At 42.4% G+C, this 19,133-nt stretch overlaps 1 long non-coding RNA gene across 1 annotated transcript in view; it reads right to left on the reverse strand.

The window, feature by feature from the left end:
* The window catches only part of LOC124619831, a 1,502,867-nt gene that overhangs the window by 436,497 nt on the left and 1,047,237 nt on the right, over positions 1–19,133 (reverse strand). The gene's annotated exons all lie outside the window — the stretch shown is intronic.

Below are 19,133 nucleotides of genomic sequence, written 5' to 3' on the forward strand. Positions count from 1 at the left end.
TTGCTCCATTTCATATCGCTTTGCAGCGTTACGACCAGATATTTAAAGGACATGACTGTGGCAAGGAGGACACTAAAATGCCGCAACCGATCACTACAGGTTTTTTATTTTTTCTTCCCATCTATACTAACATACATTTTTCTACATTCAGAGCTAGCAACCATTCATCATATTAACTATAAATTTTGTCTAAGTCATCTGGTATTCCCCTGAAGTCACTCAACTTCGACACCTTACCGTACAACACAGCATCATCAGCAAACAACGACAAATTTCTTCCCGCCCTGTCCGCCAAATTCATTTGTGTATATAGAGGATAAAAGCTATCTTACCACACTTCCCGGGGACAGTTCTGACGATACACTTGTTTCTGATGAACGTTCGTCGTCGAGGACAACAACTTAAGAGGTCTTCGAACCACTCGTGTATCTGTGAAACTATTCCGTATGCTCGCACCTTCTTTAAGCGCCCGCATTGAGGCACCGTGCCAAATGCTTAGCGAAAATCTAGAAATATGGAATCTGCCTGTTGCCCTTCATCCACAGTTAATAGTATATCATATGAGAAAAGGGGAAGCCGAGTTTCGCACGAACGATACTTCCTGAAACCGTACTGATTTGTGTTCATAAAATCCTCGGTCTCAAGAAAAGTTATTATGTTCGAACTGAGAATATATTCGAGGCTTCTGCAACAAACCGACGTAACGGATATTGGTGGGTAATTCTGTGGGTGTGCTCGTTCGCTCTTCTTGTATCTACGAGTCACCTGCCCTTTCTTCCAGTCGCTTGGGGTTTTGCGCTGGGCAAGAGATTCGCGATAAATGCAAGGTAGTAAGGGACCAATGGTGCAGAGTTCCATTTGAAAAATTGAGCTGCAATTCCATTCTGGTGACTTATTTATTTTCAACTCTTTCAGTTGTTCTCTACGGCAGGGATGATTATTACTATGTTGTTCATATGCGAGTCTGTTCAAGGGTCAAACGACGATATGTTTGTATGATTCTCCTGTGTGAACGATTTCTTGAACGTAAAATTTAGAACTTCCGCTTTCGTTTTGCTATATCTCCAGCTGGCACACCAGAATGGTCAGCAAGCGACATAGGACCAGAATTTCCTCGGGTTCTCCGCCAGATCTTCGGCTAAGGTACGACGGTGGTAGTGGTATGCTTCGAGCATAGATATTTTCACAGACGCACGAATCTCTACTAGACTTTGCTTGTCGTCATTTGCGCTTTCCCTTTTGAACCAAGAGTGCATAAGACTTTGGCTTCTCATCATTTGCCGAACCTCATTATTAAACCTTGGTCGGTCTTTTCTGTCCTTAATCCACTTACTAGGTACGTAACTCTCCAGATTACGATTTACAATCTGCTTAAACTTTGTCATAACGCCTCTACGTCCATCCTACTGGAACTGAGTGATGTCAGTTCACTTAGACAGTGAACTGACTACTGGTTATCTACTATTTCTAGTAGAAACACTCTCCTAGCCTTCTTAACTGATTGATTAAGTTTCGCAACTATAGTTGCTATAATGACATCATGATAGCTAGTCTCCGTTTTATACTGACATTGTCGTTAATGTCCGGCCTATCTGTAGCTACAAGGTCTAAGATATTTCCATACAGAATGAATGCCCGAGGATCGGCGTCGGGTGTTGATTACGGACAAAATTTGGATCTATAACCTGATATTCACAGACATCTTCTTTAGAGACGACCCGGAAATATCGAAACTTCCATCACTGTGTCTCACATGAGCAACAGTGTTAAGGAGGAGGGATGTTCCGGGGTGGCATTACATTGGGCCACCGTACACATCTCGTGGTTGTTCAGAATAATTTCATTGCTCTACGGTACAGGGACGAGATTCTGCAACCAATGGTGCGACCGTAACGCCAAGATTTTGGTGACTGTCCCTCAGGTGCTCATTGTCCTGTTCTCGTGAACATTTTCCCCAGGACATGAGCCCAACCAAACATGTGTGGAATCGATTGAAGAGAGCTGTTTTGGAAGTTGACAACAACCACTTACTCTGCTCGCCTTTCCCAGAATCGTCTTTCAACAGTGGGGCAATTCGAATCAGTGGTGATCTCATCGACGGAATGCTTGCGACGGATTCAAGCCTGAATCCGAGCATGAGGACGCTCCACTAAGTGTTAACATTGCTTTGGAGTGTTATGAAAAACCTCGCATGGGAAGCAATAGAGAAGGCCCAAATGTGAGTAATGGTCTAAAAATGGGCTAGCAGGCCTGGGGGCGCAGAAAGTGCTGCCGTCTGGCCCTGCCACGCGGAAGTGTCTCTCCCACCACCTCCGAGGACGACTATAAACAAATGGTTGTGCAAACGCGTATTGTTTGGCTTCAGTGAGATTTTGTGTGTGAAAACCTCGAGTATGTGGACTGCATTCTATAGACAGGCATGTGCTTAATCATTTTCATTAGAATTTGAGTTAGCTCTGTTTGCAGTTTGTCCGAAGAACTGTAATACTGATATATTAAAATATTGTTTTTCCAGTTTTCATTGTTCTCTCTGTATGTAACCTCCCCACAGATAAAATAATATGTATAATAACCTCCTAACAGTAAAAAAAAATGTAAGTATATAATTCACATTCAGTGTAACCTCCCCACACATGAATTCTATAATAATCTACCAACAGTAAAAAAATATATTTATATAATTCACATTCAGCGTGACCTCTAAACAGATAAATTGCGTAACCTACCACTTTAGCGTAACTACCCAACAGTGAAAATATGTATAGCATTGACATTTAGTGTGACCTAGCAACAGTTTATTGGTTCAAAATGGTTCAAATGGCTCTGAGCACTATGGGACTTAACTGCTGAGGTTATCAGTCCCCTAGAACTTAGAACTACTTAAACCTAACTAACCTAAGGACATCACACACATCTATGCTCGAGGCAGGATTCGAACCTGCGACCGTAGCGGCCGCGCGGTTCCAGACTGTAGCGCCTAGAACCACTCGGCCACTCCGGCCGGCAACAGTTATTATTCCGTAACCTACCAATAATACAATGTGACTAATCTCTCAATAAAAAATTGTGGCTCACTTATAACCTTTCAATAATTGACCGTGAATTTAAACTTGTAAATTTTGGACGTCAGCAGTGCTGCGTCATGGCCCTGAAAATTCATTCTGAATAAATTGAAAAATCTTACCTCAATAAGGTCGCCGGATAACGCATATATATATCTGCTCCTATAAGAAATTTTTCTGGCCCAGCCGAGTGCAATGCTGGCCGATAGATTTGTCATGTATAAAAAGAAACAACAGATTTTTCTTTTCAATAATCGGGATGATCAAGGATTGGAGAAATTAGTAAATTATTTAAATTGAAATGAATGATTGTCAAAAGTTACTTTTTATGAAAAAGATTATTATTAAGAGATTTTTTAAAACATTTACATGGGACTTGATGTAACAATACTACATATTCGCGACGCTACTTTTACCTTATACTGCAACGCTCAGGCTCCACCATCGCTGACCACGACCGGCCCAGCCAACTTCATACACACGACTGCTAGCAACTACTGACTCCTACTGCTACACAGTTCCTACTGCATACAACATTGCTCTCTGGTTTGAGATTTTCTTATACCTTACATATCGCAGGCAGCGCGTGAGCAATTCATCGAAATTACATCTGCTCGAGTGCGCTAGCAACAAATGCCTTAATCATGGACCTCTTACATGTATTTTGTGATGACCGTTAACGCCATTTTGCAGGAATCACAGTGTGGTCCAAATATTGACTACCCTGAAGGGTCTAATTAAAGGCTAGCCCACATTTGGACCAATTTATATTCCTATAATTTTAATTGAAATCTACTTCAGACCTGTTTCTGAGGATGCCGTACAACAAGCCCAAACGTCAAGCCGAAGGCAAAAGGAAGACCTCCGAAGATGTCCAGCGCGGCTCTGGAAGACAGGGCTGTGTTTGCACGCGTCTCGAACTGTTCGAACAGTCTACGTTACAGTTCGGGAAATCTCGGCTTCTGTTCGAGCTTTTGATCAGCCTGTGATCTAATGACTTTTGTTGGTACTATCATAAAGACCTGTCCTGGCGTTATTAATGCACTATAGATTCTAACGGTAAAAATAACTGAAGCACAGACTGAAATATCTTCTAGGGTGCATGTCACACGGAATGACGACAATTAAAAAAAAAAAAAAAAAAAGACTCCAACCATGAGTCTGTCCCGTTACCGAGCTTCCGCTTGTCCCGCGGTATAGTGAGGTTTGGTGGTACTATCCCCAAGACGCGTCATTGCGCTGTAATTCATTCTCGCGATAAAAATTACAGTCAATATATTACGATACATTTCGTTTGTTAGGCATTTAATTCTTGATTAATTCTGATGATTGTTTCGTCTGAATTTTGTAGTCTTGTTTTCAAACTGATTAAAATCTGGTAAAGTTTTTATCTATTGTTCTAATATATGGCCGGCGTTAGAATTGCTCTTTTACAGCCTACTTGGTAAATCATTACTGTCTCTGATAAACGAATGAAGTATTGTACTGGTTTCAGTCAAGCAACATTTTTGGAGAACGACATTTACGTCTTTGTTTGTTACCTTTACTTAAAAATCATAATTCATATTTGTACATCCACAGATACTGGTACTGTCAAATTTATGTAGGGCTTATTGTTGTGGCCAGCTCGCAGTTTTTTGCTTGTCTTTTACAAAATGCATTACCCTGTGCTGTCTGTGATATTGATATTTATTCTGCTACCGGTTTCGGTCTTAAACCATCTTCAACGGCAGCTGTACAACATACATGTTCATTTGTAAAATTCGTACATGCTGTTAACGAGCTTCTAAACAGGATGTACTTGCTTATCCCTTGCACAAACCGCGCAGGTCAAATATCACGTGACTGTTACAACACGCTCGGAACTCTATCGAACGCAGCTACGTATCGTAAAATACTAGAGCCCGCTCGAACCCGAGTATCGTTTGCCCAGCTCTACTGGACGAAGCGTCAGGAACCGAAAAGTTTCTTTGAGCACGGCCATACAGCTCAGGGACACTTATCAGCAGTCACGATGATACACCCTGTATTAGAAATGACAATTTTAATATACACTATTGGCCATTAAAATTGCTACACCAAGAAGAAACGCAGATGATAAGCGGGTATTCATTGGACAAATAGATTATACTAGAACTGACATGTGATTACATTTTCACGCAATTTGGGTGCATAGATCCTGAGAAATCAGTACCCAGAACAACCACCTCTGGCCGTAATAACGGCCTTGATACGCCTGGGCATTGAGTCAAACAGAGCTTGGATGACGTGTACAGGTACAGCTGCCCATGCAGCTTCAACACGATACCACAGTTCATTAAGAGTAGTGACTGGCGTATTGTGACGAGCCAGTTGCACGGCCACCATTGACCAGACGTTTTCAACTGGTGAGAGATCTGGAGAATGTGCTGGCTAGGGCAGCAGTCGAACATTTTCTGTATCCAGAAAGGCCGGTACAGGACGTGCAACAAGCGGTCGTGCATTATCCTGCTGAAATGTAGGGTTTCGCAGGGATCGAATGAAGGGTAGAGCCACGGGTCGCAACACCTCTGCAATGTAACGTCCACTGTTCAAAGTGCCGTCACTGCGGACAAGATGTGACCGAGACGTGTAGCTAATGGCACCCCATACTATCATGCCGGGTGATACGCCAGTATGGCGATGACGCATACACGCTTCCAATGTGCGTTCACCGCGATGTCGCCAAACACGGATGCACCCATCATGATGCTGTAAACAGAACTAGGATTCATCCGAAAAATGACGTTTTGCCATTCGTGCACCCAGGTTCGTCGTTGAGTACACCATCACAGGCGCTCCAGTCTGTGATGCAGCGTCAAGGGTAACCGCAGCCATGGTTTCCGGGCTGATAGTCCATGCTGCTGCTAACGTCGTCGAACTGATCGTGCAGAAGATTGTTGTCTTGCAAACGTCCCCATCTGTTGACTCAGGGATCGAGAGCTGGATCGAGAGGTGGCTGCACGATCCGTTACAGGCGTGAGGATAAGATGCCTGTCATCTCGACTGCTAGTGATACGAGGCCGTTGGGATCCAGCACGGCGTTCCGTATTACCCTCGTGAACCCACCGATTCCATATTCCGCTAAGAATCATTGGATCTCTACCAACGCGAGCAGGAATGTCGCGATACGCTACACCGCAATCGTGATAGGCTACAATCCAACCTTTATCAAAGTCGGAAACGTGATGGTACGCATTTCTCCTCCTTACACGAGGCATCACAACAACGTTTCACGAGGGAACGCCGGTCAACTGCTCTTTGTGTATGAGAAATCGGTTGTACACTTTCCTCATGTCAGCACGTTGTAGGTGTCGCCACCTGCGCCAGTCTTGTGTGAATGCTCTGAAGAGGTAATCAATGTGAAAAGCAAAACATTTGCATACCACAGCATCTTCTTCCTGTCGGTTAAATTCCGCGTCTGTAGCACGTCATCTTCGTGATGTAGCAATTTTAATGGCCAGTAGTGCATTTCACTCCTTCTGATAATATACTACGGGCGCCCATGGTAGCCAGCCTAGCAGCATGCGGCGTGAGCTGTAAATTGCAGTCGGTGAGGATACTAGGAAGTCTCTATGACCAAGTGAGTCTTTGGTGCATTGCCTAGGTATTCGGAATTTGCAACCACCGTGCCGCACACTCTGTGTGCTTTACCGGATATCATTTGCATCGGCGGCATTTCTGAATCGGCGAAATATCCGAATGTCCTCGTCTATAATTTTCTGAAAAATAATTCTGCATCGTTCCCACTATGTGGCGTAATGGGGTCGGAATAATGCGAGTAATTCCGTGGAGCGCGAGGTGCCGCACCTTTTGTGACGGCGGCCAGCGAAGAGCAGCGCAGATTAACATAAAGCATGCGTCCAGCCGATGGGACGTCCATTGTGGGCGGGGCGCACGCGTCGCATTGTCCGCCACCTGCGCGCGGGCTTTGTCGCCAGAATGCGGGCGCGCACCGATTCCCGCGGTTAAACGTCCGCCCACAATCGCACCGTCACATGCAGTCTCAAATTGCCAGGGGACACGCTAATCTACGCAGCTGCTTTCGTGAGCTTCTGCTGCAAACAATCACGATATGCTGTTCAGAATCCATTTCGCAACTTCTCCATCAGTTCACTGTGCTGTTTGCTGACAACGTACAACTCTGAATCGCAACTGTGGTGGCAGTTTGCGATTGGATTGAGAGTGCACTTTGACCGCGAGAACAGAAGACACAGATGTCGGCCAAACACTAACTCACAACATTGTAACTCGATAATAATCACAAATATCGGAACAGAATTCAGTAGCTTCTTCAGAACTGCCACTCACTGTGTGATGCACCTGGTTCAGGTACTTTGTAGGTACTTTTGTTTACATCACATGGATATGCGAAATTAAAACCCCAAAATATGTCGCCATATGAAAGCAGTGAATGAAAATAGGCATAGTAGGCTAATTTAATGATATGCTTATACCAAAATTTGCAATAACCCTAATGGCATAAATAGCTGAACCCAAACGTTTCTGGAGATCATCAGAATGTTTCTTCCAATTCTATTTCTCATCAATGAACTCACCCAGAAATTCTGAATATTCTGCCTTAGCAGCACACTTCTGTTCGAAGTCTATATCTAACAATGGTGTTATGCCATATACTGTACAGAACTGTATATCCTGTGGTTTCTCAAAATTTAATGGAAGCTCATTTGCAGGGAACCACTTAATAATTTTCTGAAAGACATTGTTTACAATTTCTTCATTTTTGTTGGGAGTTATTACTATAACTGTATCATAACAAAAAGAGCTAGCTTTGCTGCTTAATGAAATAAAGTGGTAAGTCGGACCCAAGATTGAAACCTGTGGGACACCGTTCTTGATACCTCTTCACTTAGAGGATTACTGATCTTTGCGACCTGTCTGTACCTTTAATTCCAACCTTTGGCTGTTTTCCAGTTAAATATGAATTAAACCATTTGTCACTGTCCCACTCATACCTCAATACTGAAGCTCTTCTAGAAGAATTTCATGATTCACACAGTCAAAAGCCTTTCAGAGATCACAAAAAGACCCAGTGGGTGATACTCGGTTATACAGAGCATTTAATAACTCATCAGTGAAAGTAAGTATCACATTTTCTGTTAAAAAGCAGTTTTGATAACGAAATTGACATTTTGTTAGCACTATATTTTCACTAATGTGTAAAGCTATTCTTGAATAAGTTACTTTTTCAAGAATTTAGGATAAAGCTGTCAGTAGTGAGATCGGGTAGTAGTTCTTAGCACCAGACCTATTCAATTTTTTATGCAATGGTTTAACAACGGCATATTTGAGGCTATCCAAAAAAATGTCTGGTTTGAGTGAGCTACTATCTATGTGTCTGAGAAACCTATGTATCTGTTTGGATCAACCTTTTAGTACGCTGTTGAAAATTCAATCAATTCTGTGCAAGCTTTTACTTTTCAGTGAATTTAAGTATTTTTCTAATTTCAGTAGGAGAGGTGGGTTGAATTTCAATTTTATCAAATTGCAGAAATATTGCCTCTTCCATATAGAGCCTTGCATTTTCTAATGAATAGCTGGATCATGACTATTAAGACCATTTTCAACTTTTTAGTTGTTGTTACAAACTATTCACAGGGGGGTCGTAGAGCATCTTACAACCACAGTACTTTTGTACAAAGAAATGACTCGTGTATAAAACAAATTTAGTTTAAATTCCTCCAGGGGTCCTGGTGTTTACTTTTATGTTACCATTTGTCATCCTCTTCATCAGCCGTAGGGGTACAATGGAGGTCTCGGTGTCACAGAAATTTATTTCAATGTAGCAAGTGTGGGTAGTTTGGTAAACATTATTTTTGCTGTGTCAGAGATATGCTGACGGTCACTGTCTTTGCACCTTACCTCCCAACACACACACACACACGCACCTATGGCGAAACATCATCAGGTCTATAATTAATAACGCCACCGACCCCAAAAGCAACGAATTCGATACTAATATGGGCTCTTATCGAATATTTTTGATCATATCACGGCTTCCCATCCCAACCCTTGGAGATGATGGAGATGTATTACCATCACAGTATTTTTATACTGGTAACTACACACATAATACAAAATAATAGGTTAGGTATATACAAAAATCGTATGAAGTCGTAATGCTTCTACAGCACCCCTTTTTCACGCCCACCTGGAGTCCTAAGGGAGGCAGGCAATTCTTATCTCTAGAATATTGCTATCCAGATGGTAAACAATACATGTATGTGTACCACATTTCGTTGAAATCATCCAGTGGTTTAGGAGGAGATACGGAACTAACGTACATAAATAAAATCATTTATATGTGCCAGCTGCCTCTCCTGTACCGTTTGCACACATCTACACTGACAGTAAATCTGTGAAGCAGCCATCTCTGTTTGTCTCTGAACACGCTAATCTAGAAACCAACCAGACGAATTTTCGTGAATTTTCCGCTGGTAACTTGAGGTTTGTTCGCAGCACCGTGCAGGCTTTAGTTCATCAAATTCGGATCACAAAAAAAAGAAGTCGTGATTTAAAGCTTTACTAAAACAATTTTCCTTGTCTGTCTGTCTGTCTGAATATGCTTATCTCCAAAACTACTTGACAGATTTTTATGGGATTTTCACTAATAACTTCGGCGTAGCTAGGAGCACCGTACAGGCTACATTTCACCAAAATCGGATCATGGAAGAAAATAAATTGATTCACATTATGAAAAAGTTTTGGGTATATATGCATGTATGTATGTATATATGTATGTTTCACATCTACGAAACCCCTGACCAATATCAACCAAAGTTGGTTCACATACCACTTACTGTCTGAAAAGAATCGCTGTGGAGGTAAGAACCACCTATATATCAAAGAGGTAAAGGTGGGGAAAGGAAGAAGTCTAGGCCACGATACGTGAATACCCAGACTTTATTCACCCAGTATTTGAGAAAGAGAGCACTTAATGACATGCAAAAAAATTTATACATAATTTCAAACCTTCACGAAAATTTTTCTCACCACAAAATGATGAAGGGAAAAAAGTTTATCGCTTACTATTTTTTCACTGTGCATGCAGTAAAACAGTCGCATTGGGCTTGGCGTTTTCAGCTTATTACTTCTTTAGAACTAACTGTATTCGCGACACGTTTTGCAGACATTGTTCACATATAGCACTGAATGTACAGGAAAATTTAAATCATTGTACTGCACAAGTTTAGGAGACATGACCTCACAAACTTCCGGATCGGACATGACATTTGAATTTATTATTTCTCTAAATGGTTCAAATGGCTCTATTCACTATGGGACTTAACATATCAGGTCATCAGTCCCCTAGACTTAGAACTACTTAAACCTAACTACCCTAAGGACATCACACACATCCATGCCCGAGGCAGGATTTGAACCTGCGACCGTAGCAGCAACGCAGGACTGAAGCGCCTAGAACCGCTCTGCCACAGCGGCCAGCTATTATTTCTCTGACACTAACTTAGTTCGCAACATATTTAGTGTACACTGTCCACGTATGCTGCTGAATGTATTCGTACCTACAACATTATATAACTGTACGGCACAGAAAGAGTGGGAAGAGACGATGGAGAGAGAAAGGAAGAGGAGAACGTGGACAGGGAGAAGAGGGAAGAGGGGATGGATGTAGAAAAGAAAGAGGAGGAGCTGGACAGAGAAATGGGGAGAAGGAGATGGACAGAGAGAGACAGAGAGAGAGAGAGAGAGAGAGAGAGAGAGAGAGAGAAGAGGGAGGAGGGATGGAGGAGACTGACAAGCAGTACTGAAATAAACACATACCTGGGCAAGACATTCCAGAAAAAGGCCTGCAGCTGGCAGCTGTCTGATTCTCTATTCTGTTTCACACCTTTCGGCTCCAGAGAAGTCATGTTGTGATAGTTATTCGTGTCGCATGATCACTGAGCCGCAAACACGCTAATAAAATTATTGGCTCGTTGCAGTGCTCACTCTCGCGACATATTTGATACACTGACGAACAAAAATAGGAGACTGATTACCCTCCCTACATTTAAAGTATTACAAGTCAATGAAGTACTGGAAATAAATGAAAACAGGTCGTTTTAGAACGTTTTTAAACGTCAGTTCTTTTCATCCCCACTCCAGGCGCTACGGATTGTAGAGGTATCTTACTTCCACAGTATTTTTATTCAAATAATGAGTCGTGTAAATACCAAATTTCGTTGATACTGCTCCAGGCGCCGGCCGCTGTAACCGAGCGGTTATAGGCGCTTCAGTCCGGAACCGCGGGACTGCTGCGCTCGCAGGTTCGAATCCTGCCTCGGGCATGGATGTGTGTGATGTCCTTAGGTTAGTTAGGTTTAAGTAGTTCTAAGTTCTGGGGGACTGATGACCTCAGATGTTAAGTCCCATAGTGCTCAGAGCCATCTGAACAACACTGCTCCAGGCATTCTTGAGATACACCTCTACATTATCCATTTTTTGACTTGCGTTCCTACTCATATGGGAGGTAAACGATTATTAGTCCCACAGTGTTCTTCCCAGATAGGAAGTAAGTTTAGTTGAAATCGATGTGGAACGTAAACACATACATACTTTTTATAATATGCTAGCTAACAAACCAGGTGTTGCCCATTAGTCCACCTCCTCCTCCGAGTCTCTCTGTCCATCTCCTGGTCCCCCATCTCTTTGTCCACTTCTTCCTCCTCCCTACCCATCACACTTTTATCATTCCACCCCCGCCACAATGAGAGGTTGGTGGTCCTTAGCACCACAGTATTTCTTTCCAGATAGCAAGCAATATGTCTACGAAGCTTGGTTGAAATCGATCCAAGAGATTAGGAGAAAATGTCGAACACATGAATATGTGACATATATTGCACACATATGACTTATTCTTTGTTGTTTTACGCCATGCGATTCCAGAGAGGATGTGAAATGTTTCTGTGGTATTCAGCCATGTGGCTTGATCTTAGATCCAGAAATACGTTGAAAAAATTATTTGCTCTCTGCTGTGCTAATTGATGGGATCTGGATGATCACTGAACAGCACAAATGAGAGACAGAGTGCACCCCACGTCAACGAAAAGCCGGAAATAAATACCGAAAGGTCGTTTTCGAACATTTTTACGTACCCCTTCTCATCCACACCCTTATCCCTAGCGTCAGTGGCGTATCTTACTCCCATAGTATTTTCATACAAATAATAAGTCATGCATGTAAGAGATTTGGCTGAAATTTCTGCAAGCATTCCTGACTTATACTTCATTGTCATCCACGTTTCATTCACACACACACACACACACACACACACACACACACACACACAAGTTGCAAGTATGTGGTTCTTAATATCACAGCGCTACTTACCTGATAGTAAGCGATCAGTTAACCCTCGGTTACTTAAAGAATCCAACTTCTCTAAGTGAAACGGCTTCAAATTTCTGTTTATTTTATAAATGAGTTAAGATGGTAAATATTTGAACTTAATCATGCAAGAGAGACAAAGTTTAGAAAAGGTTTGAAATTATGCTTAAAGTTTGTTGGAAGTCGTTTAATGCTTTCATTATCAGACATTAAATAAGTATGGTCTGAGTATTTGGCGCTCCGTTTTGAGAAAACCTAGTTTCTCACGCATCTGCCGGCCGCTGGTGGCCGAGTGGTTCTAGGCGCTTCAGTCTGGAAACCGCGCGACCACTACGGTCGCAGGTTCGAATCCAGCCTCGGGCATGGATGTGTGTGATGTCCTTAGGATAGTTAGGTTTATGTAGTTCTAAGTTATAGGGGACTGATGACCTCAGATGTTAAGCCCCATAGTGCTCAGAGCCATTTGAACCATTTTTTTCACGCATCTCAATACTTACGGCGTTATGTATTTGAATTATGTGTCGGACAGTGATATAATTTTTCAGCTACATTTAGTGGTATATGTGGAAACTGTCTGTGAAATATGTTGCGGATAGGGTTAGTAGTAAGGAAGTAATAAATTAAAATACTATGCTTGATGCAGCATTTGTTATCGGATCTCAATGTTTATGACGTCATATCTCTTGAACTATTTGTCGTAATATCATATAATTTTGCACCCATATTTAGTGGTATATTTAGATACTGTCTGCAAAACGTATTGCTAACGGAACTGGTAGCAAAGAGGTAGTAAATAAAAACGACACGCCTGATGCGACAGTCTTACTGAATGAACAGCGAAAGTTTCGTAAGCGGTAATTTTTTTCCTTTCATCATTCTCTTGCAGATGTCAACAAGAAAAAGTGTCATGAAGGTTTGAAATTATGTGTAAAGCTTGCTGGAAGTCGCTAAGTGATGAGGTCCATCTTTGCAACCATGACACAATGCAGCGCGGTACACATGGACCCAACAACATGCCGAATGGACCGCTCAGGATGGGCATCACGTTATCTTCACCGATGAGTGTCGCATATGCCTTCAACCAGACAATCGCTGGAGATGTGTTTCGAGGCAACCCGGTCACGCTGAACGCCTTAGACTCACTGTCTAGCGAGTGCAGCAAGATAGAGGCTCCCTACTGTTTTGGGGTGGCATTATGTGGGGGCCGACGTACGCCGCTGGTGGCCATGGAAGGCGCCGTAATGGCTGTACGCTATGTGATGCTGTCCTCCGACAGATAATGCAACCATATTAGCAGCATATTTGGGAGCCATTTCTCTTCATGGACGACAATGGGAGCCATCGAGCACATCTTGTGAATGACTTCCTTCAGGATAACGTCACCGCTCGACTAGAGTGGCCAGCATGTTTTCCAGACATGAACCCCATCGAATATGCCTGGGATAGATTGAAAAGGGCTGTTTATGTACGACGTGACCCACCAACCATTCTGAGGCATTTACGCCGAATAGCCGTTGAGGAGTGGGGCTATCTAGACCAACAGTGCCTTGATGAACTTGTGGATAGTGTTCCAAGACGAATACAGCCATGCATCAATGCAAGAGGACGTGCTACTGGGATTAGAGGTACCGGTGTGTACAGAAATCTGAACCACCACCTCTGAAGGTCTCGCTGTATCGTGGTACAAAATGCAAAGTGTGGTTTTCATGAGCTATAAAAAGGGCGGGAATGTTGTTTATGTTGATTTTTATTTCAATTTTCTGTACAGCTTCAGGAACTCTCGGAACCGAGGTGATGCAAAACTTTTTCATGTGTGTAGATTTTTTATAAGGTACTAGCGTGAGTAGCCAGCGTTGCCTGGGTAGGAATTGATTCCAGTCTCTATTAATCCATCTCTTGTTTCTCTCTCTTTCACTGTTCACACCCACCACCCCTTCCCTCTGCCCACCTCGTGCACCCCTACTGTCTGTCCAGCTCCTCCTCACCTCTCTCTGCCCATCTCCGACTTTCCCCTTTCTCTGTTCATCTGGTCCTCCTCCTCCTCTGTCTGTCCATCTCATCCTTACCCATCTCCTTGTATATTTCCTCCTCCCACTGTCTCTGTTGATCTCTCCCTGTTTCTTTTCTCTGTCCGTCCGTCCCCCCCTCCCTCTGTTCATTTCACCCTCCCCTATCTCTGCCCATCTTCTTCTCCTCCTACCCTTACCTGTGGCTATCTCGTCCTTCTCCTTCGTCGTCTTTCCATCTCCTCGTCCGCCTTTCTCTCCCCCCGTTATCATACACACCCCAATAGGAGGCTGTTGTTCTTACAGCTACAATATTGTTTTTCGGACTGTACCTAACACGTGTACAAAATTTGACTGAAATCGTTGAAGGGCTTTCGAATGATCTTTTAACCCATGGTTCTGTTCGCATACGAACAACTCAAATATACCTCATACATATTTAATATATTGCAAGCGTATCTGTACACATATTTTACCTACATGTCTAGTGAATTTCTTCCTGCAGTTTCATTTACACGCAGCCCAACGTTTATGACCTCTGTAAGGTGTCAGGAAAATCAACACCTTCCATGAAAAATCCGGCAGTATGTCACATAGCTCCGAATAAATCCTGGCATTAAATTAACCGAAGTAATACGATCAGCGAGTGAGCAAATGGAATTCCACAGACTAACACAAGAACGCCTAAATGCATGTCATACCTTCCCACCGTGAAACAGAAGCGCTTCCGAGGAGAGAAACGAGAACAGAAGCCGAGAGCAGAACCGCGTTAAGCTAGAAGGCCATACGATAAGGGACGGACACCCACATCGCCTGCCGACCACCAAGACCACCCTCCAGCCCATGTTAAAAGATAGAGCCCTCCAGAAGAGCAGTATAGATCTTACGATAACACTAAAAGGGCCACACCAGCTGCAAGTTTTAGCGCGAGACTTTTTCGCGTCTCTGTTACGTTGCAAACGTTGAAAACATTGCCCCACCACGAAAACTATAACGTTTCTCATTCGATAGACAGAATTTTTGTAGGCAGAGCTTAAGGTTAACATTGAGACCCTGATTGGTCAGTTGAAAACACAGTCAGATAGCTTTTTTTAAACCAACTTCGGTAAATTGTAGTAAGGAGAAGTTACAGGTGAGAGTCGCTTCCGAGACGGCGAGATGTGAGGAGCTGCACCGCCCGCCGCCCCCTTACGCTGCCTAAACACCGACAAGGTAATGAACGCACACGATGCCGCATTTTTGAGCGCATAAGGCTTCACTCAGAACTGCAGAAGTCTCATCTGTTACACCCCCATTTTGTGTAATACTAGTGTCGATCGTCAATTAAAACTCATGGTATTCACATTTGCTACGTACAGTTAAAATCTGAAACGCGATGATTTTCCTGTTATATAATTATTGAGAAGCCACATCAGCCACTGTAATTTACGACAAGTTAGATAAGTAACTAAAGATAATTGAGGGTCACTGTAGACCATTTTGATAGTTTTCTCTTTTATGTAACTTAAATCTAGATTATAGAAGTGATATGGCATAGGTCATCCTTCGATCCATTGTAGAACTTGGAAACCCATTCAGGGGATATTCGTTCACATTTTGTTGAACGCAGTTGGTTTTTATCATCCTGTATTAAAATATTTCCTTTTATCAATAGTGCAATTTATAAGCAATGTTTTGTGAATAGAATAAAATTTCCAATGGTAAACTTAACTGTTTTTTCGACGTTATTTTACCAGCTAACTAAAAATAGGAAAGCCTTGAACCGCTTCCGCTAAATTTAGTTAGTATTAAGATTCCTTTACAGTGAGCGCAGTGAAGCTGACGCTGAAATCATTAAGTATTTGATTATATCATCGCTAGTCTCACTGAACTCTTCTCAACTCTACATGTCATGTGTGGTCTGGCGTCACCTTACCAGCAATAGGTCCCAGGTTCAAACTAGTCAATTCCCTAAAAAACGCGTTCAGAGCGTCGTTGCGCGAAAGTGGTAGGGAGACACCACGCAGAATATTAGACCTCGAATCTCCTGGACTATGTGCTGTGCAATGATACAAGTTTTGCAAGTACATCCAGTTTTCTATGGCTCTACAGTCTGCGAAATATGTTGTGAAGTAATAAATTAAAACGTCATGCAGGATACGGCAGTTTCTGATGCATCTCAGTGTTTAAGACGTCATATCTACTGAATCATGTGTCGTAGAATGATATATTATTCTGGCTATATTCAGCGGCATATGTTGTTACTATCTGAGAAATGTGGGGCAAATAGAGTTAATAGCAATGAAATACTAAATTAAAACGTCGTGCTTCATGAGCCAGTTTTTCTACACGAACAGCCAAAAAGTAGTATGCGATAAACGTCTTTCCTTTCATCTATTTGCGGGCGTCGTCAGAGAGAAAAAATTGGTAATGGCATGAAATTATTTGTAAAGTTTGTGGCAAGTCTCTTAAGTATTCAAATACTCTATGACTAAAGTATCGGTATTCTCGCGTCGTAAGCTACACTGTTTCTCACCCCCACCCCTTTGATCGATGGGTGGTCTTACCCCACATTAATTCTTTCCAGACAGTAAACGATATGTGAACCAAGTTTGGTTGAAATCGGTACAGTGGTTTAGAAGAAGATGTGATACATACATAGGCCTTTAAGTACATCCATTTTTACAATTTGTATGGATAGAGATAAAGAAGAGATATGCAGGGTGGCCATAAACAGTCTGAAAAGACTGTAAAGGTATTGAACGGAAGGTTCAGCTGAGAAATAATTGTTAAGAAAAAAATTCCGTGTGTTGCGCCGTTTCCCAATTATTTAGTGTTGAAGTTAGCCAATCAGGTCTTTGCGCGAGCCCATTCAAGCACCTGCACGCGCTAAAAGACCGTAATGCACAAACATCTGGGGGACCATGAGTTACCACTTATTGAAATGCTCATTACCAGTTAAAATGTTCCATTCTCGGATAATAAATTTAAGCTACGAGAGAAAAAGCTACGTTTGTTCGGTCTGAGGAAACCCAACCAAAAACTCATTTGACGACAGTGTCACTGGCAGACTGCTTAAATTAACGCCAGCGACGATCTGATTTGCTAACTTCAGCGCTAAATAATTCTGAAACGGTAGAAAGTGTAGAATATGCTCCTAAACAGGCATTCCTGAGCACAATCTCCCCTGCAACACACCTGCAGGCTTTTCAGACTGTTTCTGACCACACTACATATAGATTTTATGTAATGGACACGTTCCAGACTTGACGTTCGTTTTTAAGTGTCACTTCTATAAAAATGAAAGAGGCAGTTATATTAGAACGTAATTTCATACCGCAGAAACTTTAAAAGCAAGAAGGTAGGGTCATGTAGACTCCTGCGGCGGTAGAACTAAAATAGTAATCATAATATACTGATAACTTCGGTCTGTGAAAATTTCTGGATGCGTATCTTATTCTGGAATACGAGGGTAACAACTACAGGGAAAATTGTCGAGGTGTCAGACACTGTTAAACTGTAAGTCAACATGCAGATACACAGAATGCTCCACCCTTACTTACGTTATTACTGGGGCTGCACACGTCCATGCATACACACAGAAACCAATAAAAATATAACCGGAACATCACATCACACGGTCACTAAGTACGATGTAATGTAAACTTTGGTAATGAAACGTGTTCTATAAATGAAATAAAGTGTGAAACAGGGGTGAAAACATATTGTTGTTTAGTAAGTACGGTCAGCATAAATAATTCTGTATCAGTATCGTCGGGAAAGATTCAGACGCGATTCATTCGTTAAGCCTGTGATTCTAGAATCAGTCTTCCGTAGATACATCATTTTGATCGAGTTAGTGATGGATTTTTTCTTTGTGACTGTTGAGGTGTCTAGCCCTAGATACTTTAGTCACTAAGTCGAAACGTTGGAGGCCGTCAAAATCCACCACACCTGTTTACTATGTTGTTCACAAAGATTGTAAGTACCTTACCGTGAGTCTATGCCGCTGAGCTACCCCTGGGTTTGTAGAGGAATCCAGCAATGCCGATTGTCCATGGTGGCTTACCTGAAAAGAGAGGAAACGAGAATTACATATTGATTAAGACAATTCAAAAACACAAATAAATTAAAACGTCACTTTAATAGACATTTCCATTGCACGTTCCGAGCTGTTATATCTCCACCATCTGGTGGATTTATTTGCTTTATAAAAACATACTATTTAAGCGTAAGATTTTTCACGAGAACTGTGGGGCTGTTTTTGAATGATCAAAAGCTGTTTCTTGTCATATAGTTTGTGCATTACGTACACTTTCTATAAATTGAAACGAGGAAACATTGATAACCCCACCCTGAGAGCCAAGGGCATTAGCACACCGTTTCCGGAATCGGAGAGGGCTCCGGTTCCGGATCGAATCCTCCTGGCGGACGAACGACGAGGGTCGGTGAGCCAGCCAGGATGTGGTTTTTAGGTGGTTTCTCACATCCGGCTAGGTGAATGCAATGGTGGTAGCCATGTCCTGCCTCAGTTTCACCATTCACATACATTAAGAAAACGTCCGCACACTTTCACATGGTATAACACAAGACGCAGACAGATGGCGTATAGAAATTCCATGTAGTGGAGGGGAAGAGGTGGCGACAGGATGGCTGTGTGGCCACCCTCTACCACTAACACTGCCAAATACAGTAACTAACAGGCTGCCCCCCCCCCCCC

This window comes from Schistocerca americana, chromosome 6 (genome assembly GCF_021461395.2).
Source record: "Schistocerca americana isolate TAMUIC-IGC-003095 chromosome 6, iqSchAmer2.1, whole genome shotgun sequence".
NCBI lineage: Eukaryota > Metazoa > Arthropoda > Insecta > Orthoptera > Acrididae > Schistocerca > Schistocerca americana.